A 14,943-nucleotide genomic window follows, 5' to 3' on the forward strand; every position below is an offset into this window, starting at 1 on the left:
CAGGCCGGCAGAGGAGGGAAGTTGGGGGCAAACAGGCTGGCTGGGGAGCAATTAGGCATCAATCAGGCTGGCAGCGGAGTGGTTAGGGGGTGATCAGGCTGGCAGGCAGAAGCGGTTAGGGGCAATCAGGAAGGCAGGCAGGTGATCAGTTGGGAGCCAGCAGTCCTGGATTGTGAGAGGGATGTCCAACTGCCCATTTAGGCCCGATCCGGGATTGGGCCTAAACGGGCAGTCGGACATCCCTTGAGGGGTCCCAGATTGGAGAGGGTGCAGGCTGGGCTGAGGGACACGCCCCCCCTCCGTGCACGAATTTCGTGCACCGGGCCTCTAGTAACTAATATATGTGAATTACCTTATGTAATTTTCACAGTAACCTATGACAAATAGTTTATTGTTCCCATTTCACTGATAATCTGAGACTCAATTATTACCTTGTCTAAGGACATATAGCAAATAAGTCACAGAACCACAGTCAAATTCCAAATGTATGGTCTTCCTCACACTAAGGGTATCTATCAGGAGTGACCCATTCCCTCCCGCTTTCTCTTTAGTTCTCGAACTGGTGATTGCCGTATGTGGTGCCCTGGGTGTCATAGAGGGACGGTGGCTGACTCAGGAGGGTACATCCATCTCAGAGGAAGACTCCAGGCCACTGGGGCTTGCTTTTGGCTGGTTCCCGATCTTGGACCGAATATTCTACCAACTGCTCTGCCGAGGTCTTTCTAGCTTTGGTGTGAGCTGCCCTGAAAGACTCTCAGAAGATGGGAAGGGAGGGAACGCATGTGCACCGAGCTTGACTCTGAAGCAGGTGTTCTCACTTCACAGATGGAGAACGAGAAGTGAGAGGACTTGCCCAAGGTCGCTGTGGTGGATTCTGTTATGGAATCCACTGTTTGCTTTCTCCCTGTGAGGGGATTACACATCCCTGCTCATTGCTATGTGATCTAAAGCAGCGGTCGCCAACCTTTCGGGCTTCACAGACCTAAAGTGTCTACTTACAGGAGGGATGTACTTGCCTGTTTATTGCTGGGGAGCTAGGCCACGTGACACAAATTGGCCAGTGGAACTGGAGCAGACAGGATCCACTCCACATCTAAGGGGATCTAAGCCGCGGTGTGAGCTGTGGCCTGGCCATTGCTCTTCCCCCCTCCGCCAAAGACCAAGCGAGAGCTGCTTCTTGAGATATAAATGACACAGGAGCAAAGCCACAGAATCGGAACACTGCCGCTGGCCAAAAGTGAGTCCCAGGCCATTGGGATTCTAGAAGTGGGGGAACAGCCCTCCCCTGGTGAGAGGAGCGGCGAGGCCCTGCTGCCAGGGTGTGGACACGGCTGGGAAAGAAGAACGGGCAATGTTTGAAACCACCACGCTGACTTCATTAGCGTCTGCGTTACCGGAGGCCAGGCACTGAGCGTGGGCGCTGTTCTCTCCACGTGCCTGGCACACAGAGGTGCCCAAACAGATACATGGAAGGAACGTGCTTCCAACCATGGGCCTTCTTTCTGTTCCCCGAGTTTGCCAAGCTCTCCCCACCTCGGTGCCGCTCTCTGCCTCTACCTGAGGATCTCGGCTTTTGCTTGTCCTTGCCGCTCAGCCCACGTGTCCCTCGGAGAACCCTTCTCCAGCTGCCTAGCGAACGAACGCACCCCTTTCCACAATCTCATCACGCCCATTGGATTTTCTTTCACAGCATCTGCAACTACAGCAGGCCCCTCTCTCCCACTGTGTCCCCTCACTTCATGTCATCACACAGGCCCTGTGTCCCCTCACTTCATGTCATCACACAGGTACTGTGTCATCTCACTTCATGTCATCACACAGGCACTGTGTCCCCTCACTTCATGTCATCACACAGGCACTGTGTCCCCTCACTTCATGCATTACACAGGTACTGTGTCATCTCACTTCATGTCATCACACAGGTACTGTGTCATCTCACTTCATGTCATCACACAGGTACTGTGTCCCCTCACTTCATCTCATCACACAGGAACTGTGTCCCCTCACTTCATGTCATCACACAGGCACTGTGTCCCCTCACTTCATCTCATCACACAGGCACTGTGTCCCCTCACTTCATGCATCACACAGGCACTGTGTCCCCTCACTTCATCTCATCACACAGGCACTGTGTCCCCTCACTTCATGCATTACACAGGTACTGTGTCATCTCACTTCATCACCAGAAGGAGGCTGAGTGCACTACAAGAAGACATTTTGAGACAGGGACCATATTCACATAACTTTTAATACAGTGTATTGTTAGAATTGTTCTGTTTTATCATTAGTTATTGTTAAATTCTTATTGTGCCTAAGTCATAAGAAATAGGGATGCATGCATAGGAAAAGGCAGTATGTCCAGTCCTATCTGGCTTAGGCACCCACTTGGATGCGACCACATTTGAAGGGTTACTCCGTCTCCCTCTGCTAGAAAGTCAGCTTTGGGAGAGCAGAGACCTTGCCTGCCTTGTTTTCTGCTATTTTCCTGGCACCTAGAACCATAGTGGGTGCTAACGTCATATTTGTCAAAGGGATGCTCAGTGGGCATCTAAATGGCTTCCCCCAGCTCTTCCCCGGTGCCAGCAGCCATCCTCAGTGCAGGAAATAGTCCTTTACCGGCCCACATAGCAAGACAGGCCGGGTTCCCGGGACAGCACCCTCCAGCGGCTTCTTTCCCGCAGGCAAGTCCACGTGCCTCTGTCTCAGGCAGGGCTTTCCCACAGGCAAGTCCACGCGCCTCTGCCTCAGGCAGGGCTTTCCCACAGGCAAGTCCACGTGCCTCTGTCTCAGGCAGGGCTTTCCCACAGGCAAGTCCACGTGCCTCTGTCTCAGGCAGGGCTTTCCCACAGGCAAGTCCACGCGCCTCTGTCTCAGGCAGGGCTTTCCCACAGGCAAGTCCACGCGCCTCTGTCTCAGGCAGGGCTTTCCCACAGGCAAGTCCACGCGCCTCTGCCTCAGGCAGGGCTTTCCCACAGCCAAGTCCACGCGCCTCTGCCTCAGGCAGGGCTTTTCCACAGGCAAGTCCACGTGCCTCTGTCTCATGTAGGTCTCTTTGGCTCACAAGGGATGGAAATTCATGGAAGCAAACCGACCAAGAGGTCGATTAGTTACTGGTTAAATGCAAGGCCTCAGGAGCCATACTGTTTGGATTCAGATTTCGGCTCTGTCACTTCTACTGGGTAACCTTTGTGAGCTTAAACATCTGTGCCTCAGTTTCCTCCTCTACAAATAGGGGAGGGCCAATAATATTAGCTGCCTCATAGGGTTTTTAAGAAAATTGAATGATTTCCTAGAGGTAAAGCGCTTACCTGCTGTGCAGACGGGAGCGTCTCTGTGTGAACTGTCACCATTAGTGTTCTTCTCGAGTGTGTGAGGGACATCACGAGGGACTGGACAGAACGGGGATGCCGTCGGGAACCCCGGCAGATGGCCTCTTCCAGTCCCTCTGTCTCCAGGCCACGGGTATCTTTGTCCCACAGGCCTGCCTCTTCTCCTTTCTCTCTCTTCCTTGGCTGTTTTTACTGGATCAACCATTCTGTTTTGGGTCATATTCACGCTTTTCCCCCTGGGACAGATAGCTTCTCTTATGTCTTATTCCAAGTTTCTGGGATAATCTGATGCCCCTCCCTGGGTCTGGTGCCCATTCCTGACCATTCAGCGGTGTGTGTGTGTGTGTGTGTGTGTGAGGGGGTGCGGGGTAAGGTCAGGGATGACACTATAGCTGGCATTCTACCCTGTAGGTTTCAGGAAGTTTGACAGGGATGGGCAGATACCCCAAAAGATGTTAGCTAGAGGCAGCTGCTATCGGTGTAGCTGCTTTATGAGGCTCTCAAACCGATACTCCCTCTCAGCCTCACTTGCTGCTAACCTCCCAGCACACTCACCTGTGATTGCACTGGCTTCTTGCCGTCTGCCTCTGCGAGTCACTGGGTCACTTTGTGAGCTTATAGTTGGTGGTGTGAGAGCAGAAACTTCCCAGAATCTCTGAACTTTGGGGTTGAACAGGAAAACGGCTCTTCTGTGCTCATGACAAACACACATCTATAGCCACGTGCTCATGTAGTTCTAAAATAGTATTAGGTTAAGCATTGAGTTCCACAGCTTCCTGATGTCACCAGCAATGCCTGTCTTTCCATGTCCGAATATATTGCCATAAAAAAAAAAAAAAAAGACAGCATAGAATTCCATATCATGCATGAACTGAAAGTTCTGGAACTGTCCTCAACCTTCCAGCTTGTCCATGGACTTCATTCGCCGTGGATCTGAAAACCCTGGTAACAGTGCAGCCAGCATCGGCCTGTCCCTGCACAGGACGAAGCGTCACTACACCACATTGTGTGGTCATCGCTGTGCTAGGAGCGCCAGTGGTCAGTCACCAGTGCTTTTTGAAACATACCTTTTTTTCAATACAGCTTTTATTTTCCCTTCTTTCCTTAGATGTATGGGTACAGAAGAATGTGTGTTTCCTTTTAAGTGTGCCGCAAGATCCAAGTGTGACGAAAACTGGCAGCGGACAGTGTTGGTGATGGGGAGCCACAGGGAGCGGTGGGGGCTGTGGCAAAACAAAAGGGGAATGCCCCATCTCAAAGGGGCGGCCGCTGCTCAGCTTGAGCCAGTTGTTGACAATGTGGAAACACAGCCCCACTGTTGCCAGAATCTTCATTTTTATAACAAAGAGAGGGAATCAGAATATATATAAGAAATTTCCTAATTTCGGAGTATTGGTAACTTATTGATTTTTTAAAGCTAAAAAACAATTTGCAGCCCTAGCTGGTTTGGTTCAATGAATAGAGCGTCGGCCTGCTGACTGAAAGGTCCCAGGTTCGATTCTGGCCAAGGGCACATGACTGGGTTGCGGGCTCGATCCCCAGTGAGGGATGTGCAGGAGGCAGCCAATCAGTGATTCTCTCTCATCATTGATGTTTCTATCTCTCTTTCTCTCTCCCTTCCTCTCTAAAATCAATAAAGTATATTAAAAAAACAACAACCAAACAACTTGCAGACCAAAGGACACGTGGGCCACCCATTTGCCATCACTGATGTAGATAACGTATTCAACTAATCTAAAATCATTAGCTATTATTTGGCAGCCCTGTCACTGCTGATTCACTGAGCTTTTTGTCTAATAAAATCCTTAAGTGATTCATAACTGCTTCATCTGGAAGCCTCTTCATCCAAGCTGCGTTCCTGGACTTGTGAATTTGCTCGTGTTAAATCCATTCTGTTAGGTATATATGTTTAAGATCCCACTTCTGCCTCCCAGCATGGTCACTAGCTTTCTCAGTATGGGCTGCTTTCAGACTTGACTCATTTGATCCTTTCCCCAAGTCTTACGATAAAAATACTAAGTGACACAGGACTGAGGGCCACGAGCCCCCCTTTAGCAGAGCTCACTGGTGATGTCCAAGGAATCTCGCCCTAGACGTGCTTTGCTTCAACTGAAAGACTTAGATGTTAAAAAATTAATAACTGCCCTAGTCGGTTTGGCTCAGTGGATAGAGCGTCGGCCTGCAGACTGAAAGGTCCTGGGTTCAATTCCGTTCAAGGGCACATGCCTGGGTTGCAGCTTGATCCCCAGTAGGGGGCGTGCAGGAGGCAGCCAATTGGTGATTCTTCTCATTGATGTTTCTATCTCTCTCCCTCTCCTTTCTTTCTGAAATCAATAAAAAAAATTAATAACCTACATTTAAAAATTGGATTTCACCCCAATATACCTGGATTAGGTGCTTTTGAAAACTCATGATGACCGGCAGCCCAGGTTCTGCATCTGACCAGGCTAGAACCAATAGTGGCTGACCCCTTGGACGGATATAGCTTCTCCAGTCTCTCCGTTTGCCCCATTTCCCATGACCAGCCTGGCCCCGTGGGCCTTGGAGCGTGGAATTCTTCTGTGGGTCTTTCCCCAGGTTGACATAAATGCATTGGTTTAATCCCTCATGCCTGTAGTGCTGTTTTGAGCCCCTATCTGTGTGCCAGGCTCTGCGCTCGGTGTGGGAGATGTCATGGTGCCCAGGATTGATGCTGTTCCTTCACGCGTGGACTGCGCAGTGTGCGGGGAAGTAGACGTGAAGCCATTATATAAATAATCACACTACAAGCGCCACAACGGTAAACCATATTCTAGGACCGTGTGGCACCCAGTAGCACCTGAGAAGACTGAGCACTTTTCCCCGACTCTCTCCGAAGACTCGCGAGCACAGTGAGGAAAGCCTTGCTAACGGCCAGAGACCTAGTCCTGTCGCACTTCCCTTGTCCACCAGCTTAGCAACTGTCCAAACACAAACAACACGAAGCGCCCACGGAAAGGAAGTGAGGTGCGTTCGATAGGGCCCCCGCTCCTGTCTGCGGAATACACGGTTTCTGTCCCTGTTTTGAAAGCAGAACATTTGAGTACCTCTTAGTGTTTTTCTGCTTCTCCAGGGTCCTGCCGGGGCCCTGGCAGTGGCTTGGTGATCTAACTTTGAACTCTCTCGGAGCCCTGGTGTGAAATTCACCCGCCAGAAGGACGGAGCTCCGAGCCAAGTGTGCCGCTGGGCAGAGTGGTGGCTCTGGAGCGCCCTGTTTTCTGAGGTGCTGGTCACAGGGAAGGGTGGGGGACAAAAGGCTGTTCCTTGGACATTCCTGTCTTAGGGTCCTTTGGTTGTGATGAACAAAAAAACAGACTCTAAATAACGTAAGGAAAAAGGAATTTACTGAAAAGCTGTGGGAGAAAGCAGACATGTGAAAGAAATGATGAAGAATTAGGCTTTGGAAAGTTCTGGAACCGAGAAGTTCCAGGGATCTAGGAAGCAAGACCTAAGGGTCCATTGCAGATGCAAAGTCCAGGGAGGGAGCTTCTGATTGGCCTACCTCGAGTCACGTGACCACCTCCGACTTGCTGACTCCACCTAGATGCCTCAGAATGCTCCCCAAGGAAAACCAAGGGGAGTGTCCTGGGCACGTGCACCACATGGAGGTCACTGGAGCCTTCTTTCCTCACCCTGAAGCCAGCATTGACCTGCCCTCCTCCCCAGTAGTGTGCCGTGGCGTCAAAGCTCCTTTTGTGTTTATCTGGGCCACCCAGTTGTCCCCCTCACCTCTAGTGCATTGAGAATGCTTGCTGTTCAGTGAGGGGCGGTTCTCTTTCATTTCGTCTCAGTCTTCACACCGCAGCCGTTTAAGCCCGCAGTGCTGTGCGTGGTCAGCTCTGTTGTTTGCCTGGTTCTGTAAAGGCTCCACAAAGACTGAATGAGTGTATGCTCAGCCTTTGCTCCCGGCGCAAATGCAGGGCTAGGTGCCCGCGAGCCTCTGGCCAGGGCAGTTTTGTCAATAGATATGTGTGTCTTTGCTTAAAGACACTTTATTTATTATCTTTTGTTGACTTAACATTGAACTCAGTGTCAGCTGCCTGCAACTCATGCCCGAATGAAGCTTATTTAACCCACATAGTTGAAGAGGCCTCACACCTTTCTTGCCCCGAGGAACAAAGGTGGGGGTGGGGTGGGCTGGGGTGTGGGGGAGGGCACATTTTAAATAGCTGTTTCCAACAAAAAGCACAAAATCACAACGTGGGGTTAAATACACCGCTAAGTTTACAACATGGAAATGGAACCCGTCTTTCGGCAGATCCCTGCCGGGACTGTGTGCAGGTGACTCCGGTTTCCTGCTCACTGCAGCCTTTCCACAATCACAAAACACAGGGAGTGCTGGTTTGGGGGGAATAAGCAATTTTAGCAAGTCAGCGAATTTGCAAAAAAACAAAATCTGTGAGAAGTGGGACTTGAATACTGTCATCTCTTCCAGCCTGGGATGGAGGTGTAGAGAGAGGTACACAGCTGTGCGCAGGCCATGCAGCTGGAGTTCGGACCTGTCTCTGCTGTGGACACTTGTTGAGAGGCAGTGCGGCTCAGTGGTCTGTGCAGCAGGCCCTGCTGAGAGCTGGTTTGTACGTGTTGTGGGCACGTAGGATGTCGTAGAGAATACTGAGGGCCACGGAGCGAGTAGTGGTGTGGGGGGTGGGAGAGGGGTTTTCCCCAGGGAGCTTGGGCTGTTTTCCTAGCCGGCGATGAGTGCAGTGATACTAGGCTCTGAGGTTTTCTGTGTAACTTCCCCTGGAGATAACCTCTTAGGAACAGCTGCCACAGGGATCGGGGAAAACCCTCGTCCACGGTCTTCTGGATTTTCAAGAGAGGACTGCCCAGTGGTTCAGAGCCTGGGCTCTGGCACCTCCGCTCCTGGGCCTGCATCCTGGCTCTGCTGTTTATGAATTCTGTGACCTTGGGCAAGTCACTTAACTTCTCTGAGCCTCAGTTTTCTCATCTATAAAATGGGGATAATAATAATAGCTGTCCCATAGAGGCATTGAGAAGATTAGAGTATGTGTGCATATGTAGTATTTGGAACAGTGCTTGGCATCTAAGGTGTGCTGTGAAAGTGTTTACCGTTATTCGTCACCACCTCCGAGAGTCACAAATCCTTGTGTGCATCCGCTCCCCCAGTTCAGCACTCACCGGGGAAGCCGGGTCTGTTGGGTCTTTCCATTCTGCTAGAGGGGCTGCCTGACTCAGTGCCTGAGCTGACACAGAAGACAGGTGAGTAGAAGGACTCTTTTCTCTTAGCATTAGCTTAAGAGAGGGGTCCCTAAGGGGCTGTGGGGAGTGTGCTTTGCGGCTGCCCCTCTGCCCCAACCCAGAGCCGGCACTGGTACCTGAAGGAAGTCAGAGCACGGTTTGCTGCCTCCTCCTTCTTCCACTCACATTGGCTCTGGGACTCGCATGCCTAACCTTTCGCCGCCGGGTGGGTCCTATTACTTTTGTGTGTTTTCTCTGGCCTGGTTTGAGTTCCAGAAGGTCTGTTTGGGTCTCTGTGGGAGTCTGGCAGCCTCTGCAGGCCTTTCTGAATTATATAACTGTGAGTTCTGTTTTCTGTTCCTTACTGGGGTTCTTTCTGTGCTTAATTCATTTGACTATTAGGGTACTAGAATTTTCTTTGGGATCCCCTAGCGTTTCCTTACAAACATTCTTTTTTTCCGCTGTATTTTTTTCTTTAATTCTTTCTCACTGCTGAAGCATTGCGTATTCACCAGAGAACATTACAAAGTACAGGGAAAACAAACACTCCCCCCCCCCCCGCTGACACCCTCCTGCACATCCCCCTCCTCTGTCCCTCACACACGGGCCACGATGACAGGCGAGACTGCCCTTTTGTCAGTTCAGATGCCACCTTGTCTCCTCGGTGACTCTGTGGTCTTCCTTGTATGGTCTGAGAACCCTTTACTCACAGGTGCCGGAGGATGGCCGGCGAGGGCGTGGCCATTTCTCATTATAAGCAGTGCTCCGATTAGCATCCGTGCCTGCCTGCGTGCCTGATGAGGTCCTCAGAGCGGGTTTCTAGAAACCTGCAGGGGTGATGATGCTCATGGGGCTCAGGCCTGTGGGTCTCTGTGGCCGCCGTCCGAAGGTGCAGGCCAGGAATGGACAGGGCAGCGAATGGGGCCCTACGTTAACTCCTCTTCCCCTTCCAGTGCTTCCCTCCTTTAGCTGGTTTAGCTACAGCTTTCTACTCTGTCCCCTGGGATAGAGAGATATTTCATTGCTGAAAGTATTACAGATGTCCCTCCCCGTTAGCCCCTCCATCCCACCCTGTCCCCTGGCCCCAGGCCTTTACTACCCTATTGTCTGCGTCTATGGATTATGCATATATGCATACAAGTTCTTTGGTTGATCTCTTCCCACCCACCCACCCTCCCCCGCCTTCCCTTTGAGATTCTGCAATCTGTTCAATGCTTCTGTATCTCTGGATATATTTTGTTCATCACTTTATTTTGTTCATTGGATTCCACATATGAGTGAGATCATGCGATACTTGTCTTTCTCTGACTGGCTTATTTCACTTAGCATGATACTCTCCACACCCCTTCTTCATGCTGTCTCAAAGGATAAGAGATCATTTTTACTGCTGCATAGTATTCCATGATATAAATATAACACAGCTTTTTTACCCACTCATCTACTGATGGGCACTTGGGCTGTTTCCAGGTCTTAGCTATTATAAATTGTGCTGCTATGAAATAGGGGTGCATACATTCTTTCTGATTAGTGTTTCTGATTTCTTAGGATATATTTCTAGAATTGGGATCACTGGGACTAATGGCAGTTTCATATTTAATTTTTTGAGGAAACTCCATACTGTTCTCCACAGTGGCTACACCAGTCTGCATTCCCACCAGCAGTGCACGAGGGTTCCCTTTTCTCCACATCCTCACCAGCACTTGTCATTTGTTGATTTGTTGATGGTAGCCATTCTGACTAATGTGAATCTCTCTGATGATCAGTGACTTTGAGCATTTTTTCATATGTCTCTTGGCCATCTGTATGCCTGCTTTGGAGAAGTGTCTGTTTAGGTCCTTTGCCCACTTATAATTGGATTGTTTATCTTCCTAAGATTGTATGAGTTCCTTATATATTTTGGATATTAACCCTTTATCAGATGTATCATTGCAAATATGTTCTCCCATACAGTGGGCTTTCTTTTCATTTGTTGATGGTTTTTTTTTTGCTCTGCAAAAGCTTTTTATTCTGATGTAGTCCCATTTGTTTATTTTCTCCTTAGTTTCCTTTGCCCTAGGAGATGTATCTGTAAACATATTGCTATGAGACATGTCTGAGATTTTGCTGCCTATTGTTTTTTCTAGGATTTTATGGTTTCCCGACTTAATTTAAGTCTTTTATCCATTTTGAGTTTATTCTTTTTTATGGTGTAATTAGGTGTTCTAGTTTCTTTTTTTTTGCACGCATCTGTCCAGTTTTCCCAACACCATTTATTGAAGAGACTGTCTTGACTCCATTGTATGTTCTGGCCTCCTTTGTCAAATATTAATTGAGTGCAATGGCTTGGGTCGATTTCTGGTGTCTGTTCTGTTTCATTGATCTGTATGCCTGTTCTTGTGCCAGTACCAGGCTGTTTTGATTACAGTGGCTTTGTAGTATAACTTGAGATCTGGTATTGTGATTCCTCCAACTTTGCTCTTCTTTCTCAAGATTGCTGTGGCTATTCGGGGTCTTTTTTGGTTCCATATACATTTTTGGAGTATTTGTTCTAGATCTGTGAAATATACTGTTGGTATTTTAATAGGGATTGCATTGAATCTGTGGGTAGTATGGACATTTTAATGATGTTAATTCTTCCAATCCATGAACATGGTATATTCTTCCACTTGTTTATATCATCCTCTATCTCTTTTTTCAATGCTCTGTAGTTTTTCTGAGTATAAGTGTTTTATGTCCTTGGTTAAGTTTATTCCTATGTATCTTAATTTTTTTGTTGCAATGGTAAATGGGATTGTTTGCTTAGTTTCTCTTTCTGAGAATTCATAGTGGTGTATAAAACAGCCATTGATTTCTGGGTGTTGATTTTGTATCCTGCTACATTGCCAAATTCATTTATTAAATCTGGTAGTTTTTCGGTGGAGTCTTTAACGTTTTTTATGAACACTATCAGGTCGTCTGTGAATAATGAGACTTATACTTCCTCCTTTCCAATTTGGATGCCTTTTATTTCTTCTTGTCTGATTGCTGTGGCTAGGACTTCAGTGCTATGTTGAATAAGAGTAGTGAAAGCAGACATCCCTGACTTGTTCCTATTCTTAGGGGAAATGTTTTTAGTTTTTGCCCATTGAGTATGATGCTTGCTGTAGGTTTATCATATATGGCCTTTATCATGTTGAGAATGCTCCCTCTAGTCTCACTTTGCTGAGAGTTTTTATAAAAAATGAATGTTGGATTTTGTTGAATGCTCTTTCTGCATCTATTGATACGATCATGTGATTTTTGTCTTTCAGTTTGTTTATGTGATGTATCACGTTTATTGATTTGCTAATATTGTACCAGCTGTGCATCCCTGAAATAAATCCCACTTGTTCATGTTGTATGATCTTTTTAATATATTGCTGGATCTGGTTTGCTAATATTTTGTTGAGGATTTTAGCATCTATGTTCATCAGAGATATTGGCCTGTAATTCTCTTTCTTTGTAGTGCTTTTATTTGGTTTTGGAATTAGGATAATGCTGGCCTCATAAAAAGAACGTGGAAGTGCTCCTTCCTCTTGGATTTTTTTGAATAGTCTGAGGAGTATAATTGTTAGTTCTTCTCTGAGTGTTTGGTAAAAGCCATCTGGACCAAGGCTTTTGTTTGCTGAGAGTTTTTGGGCATATAAGTTGTTCATAGTATTTTCTTACAATCATTTGCATTTCTGAGGTGTCAGCTGTTACTTCACTGCTTTCATTTCTGATTTTATTTATTGGGGTCTTCTCTCTTTGTTTCTTGATGAATCTGGCTAATGGTTCATCAATCTTGTTTATCTTTTCAAACAACCAGCTCTTGGTTTCATTGATTGTTGTTTGTTTTTTTTAGTCTCTATGTCATTTATTTCTGCTGTACTCTTTATTATTTTCTTCCTCCTACTTACTCTGGGCTTTTCTTGTTGTTTTCTTTCTAATTCTTTAAGTTGTAGGGTTAAATAGTTTACTTTTGTTTCTGTTTTTTTGAGGTAGGCATGTAGTGCTATGAACTTCCCCCTCAGGACTGCTTTTGTTTTTGTTCCAGAGATTTTGGGTTGTTTTGTGTTCATTTTCATTTGATTCCAGGAAGTTTTTTTTTATTTCTTTCTTGACCTCATTGATAATCCATTCATTGTTTAATAACATGCTATTTAGCCTTCATGTGTTTGAATGTTTTTAGGTGTTTTTACTGTAGTTTATTTCTAATTACATTCCATTGTGATCTGAGAAGATGCTTGGTATGATTACAGTCTTCTTGAACATGTAGAGACTTGTTTTGTGTCCTAACATGTGGCCTATCTTTGAGAATGACTCATGTGCACTTGAGAAGAATGAATATTCTGCAGCTTTGGGGTGAAATGTTTTATAAAAGTCAATTAAATCCATCTGATCCAGAGTGTCATTTAGAGTGCTTGTTTCCTTGTTAACTTATTTTCTGGAAGATCGATCCACTGAAGTCAGAGGGGTGTTAAAGTCCCCTACTATGACTGTATTATTGTTAATTTCTTCCTTAAAGTCCTCTAGAAGTTACTTTATATATTTAGGTGCTCCTATATTTGGTACATATATGTATACCAGGGTTATATCCTCTTGTTGGATCGATCCTTTAGTATTATGTGGTGACCTTTGTTGTCTCTTGTGATGGCCTTCATTGCTACCCAAGCTTGTTTTTGTTTCTGTTTGCAAGGAAAAGATGTTTCCATCCCTTCATTCTCATCCTGTGCGAGTCTTTTGTTCTGAGGTGGGTCTCTTGTAGATAGCATATAGTTGGGTCATATTTTTGTATCCATTCATCTACCCTATGTTTTTTGATTGGAGCATTTAATCCATTACATTTAAGGTTATTATTGATAGGTGCTTATTTATTGCCATTTTAATTCTGTATGACTGTGTTCTTCTCTATTTCTTCTTCTTATTATAGCAGTTCCTTTAGCATTTCTTGTAGTGCTGGTTTGGTGGTGATAAACTCCTTTTAGCCTTTTTTTTTTTTTTTTTTGTCTGGGAAGCTCTTTATTTCACCATCTATTTTGAATGATAGTCTTGTTGGATATAGTAATCTTGGTTTCAGATCCTTGCTTTTCATTACCTTGAGTACTTCATGCCATTCTCTTCTGGCCTGTAGAGTTTCTGATGAGAAATCAGTTGACAGCCTTATGGGAGCTCCTTTGTTGGTAACAAATTGCTTTTCTCTTGTTGCCTTTAAGACTCTCTCCTTGTCTTTAATTTTTGGCATTCTAATTATGATGTGTCTGGGCGTGGGCACATTTGGTTCTTCTTTCTTGGGACTCTCTATGCCTTCTGGACTTGTGTGACTTTCCATCACTAGGTCAGGGAAGTTTTCTGCCGTTATTTCTTCAAATATGTTATTTATCCCCTCCTCCCTTTCTGTCTCTTCTGGCACACCTGCTTTTCTAATATTGTTATGTTTCACATTGTCCCATAGCTTCCTTAAACTGTCCTCCTGTTTTTAAATTTTTTTTTTCTTTTTGGTTCTCTGATTGAGTGATTTTTTTTTTTCTACACTATTTTCTAATTCACTGATAAGATCCTTGGCTTCCCCTTGTCTTCCATGTATTTTTTCCACTGTGTTCTTTATTAGTGCCATGTCATTCTTCATAGTTACTATATCTTTTCTCATGCTGTTCAGCATCTTTGCCATCATTATTCTGAATTCTATGTTTGATAAATTTCTCATCTCCATTTCATTTATCTCTTCTGCTAGAGAATTCTCTTGTTCTTTCATTTTGGGGTTGTTTCTTTGTCTTCCCATTTTGGCTGTCTGTTTGTGACTATATACCAACTAGGTAGATCTGCTGTGCCTCCCAATCTCTTGTGCAGATCAGACAAAGAGTCAAAGCCTCCAGAGACCCACTCTACCTCCATATTGATTGGATTCAGTCTCAAGTAGCCTTAGGCAATTGTCCACAGGTGGGGCAAGCAGATTTTCCAACAGGGTGGGGCAGTAGCTTCTGCCTGGAGGCTAATTGCTATTTCCAGTCTCTCAATGGGCCTCAAAAACTCCACAGGATGGGGGAAAGGTGTTTTCCAACAGGGTGGGCCAACTGTCTTCCCTCGTGGCATAAATGCCTGGATAGCAAAGGTCTGCCTGAGAAAGATGTTCTCTACAGTGTGAGGGAATGACTCAGCACAGGAAACTGGGGGGTTTGCCTTCCAAACTCTAACCCCAGAGTCCCCAACCCTGGCTTCTCACACAACTCCAATCCACTCTGCCCTCCCTCTTCTGGAGCCCAACAGGGAATTTTGTGCATTGGCTCTTTAGGAGGGTGCCTGCATTTCCAGCTGTTTCTCCCTGGCAGACAGCATCCCTGCTGCTTTTCATAGGCAGATGTTTTGTGGGCACCTTTCTCAGTGCTGGTGCTCTCTGCTGGAGGCCCCACCTTGGGGA

General features: G+C 46.4%; 1 protein-coding gene across 2 annotated transcripts in view; it reads left to right on the forward strand.

The window, feature by feature from the left end:
• The window catches only part of PRKCB (protein kinase C beta), a 305,124-nt gene that overhangs the window by 23,946 nt on the left and 266,235 nt on the right, over nt 1–14,943 (forward strand). The window lies entirely within an intron of this gene.

The sequence above is a fragment of the Eptesicus fuscus genome, chromosome 4, assembly GCF_027574615.1.
Source record: "Eptesicus fuscus isolate TK198812 chromosome 4, DD_ASM_mEF_20220401, whole genome shotgun sequence".
Taxonomy (NCBI): Eukaryota; Metazoa; Chordata; class Mammalia; order Chiroptera; family Vespertilionidae; genus Eptesicus; species Eptesicus fuscus.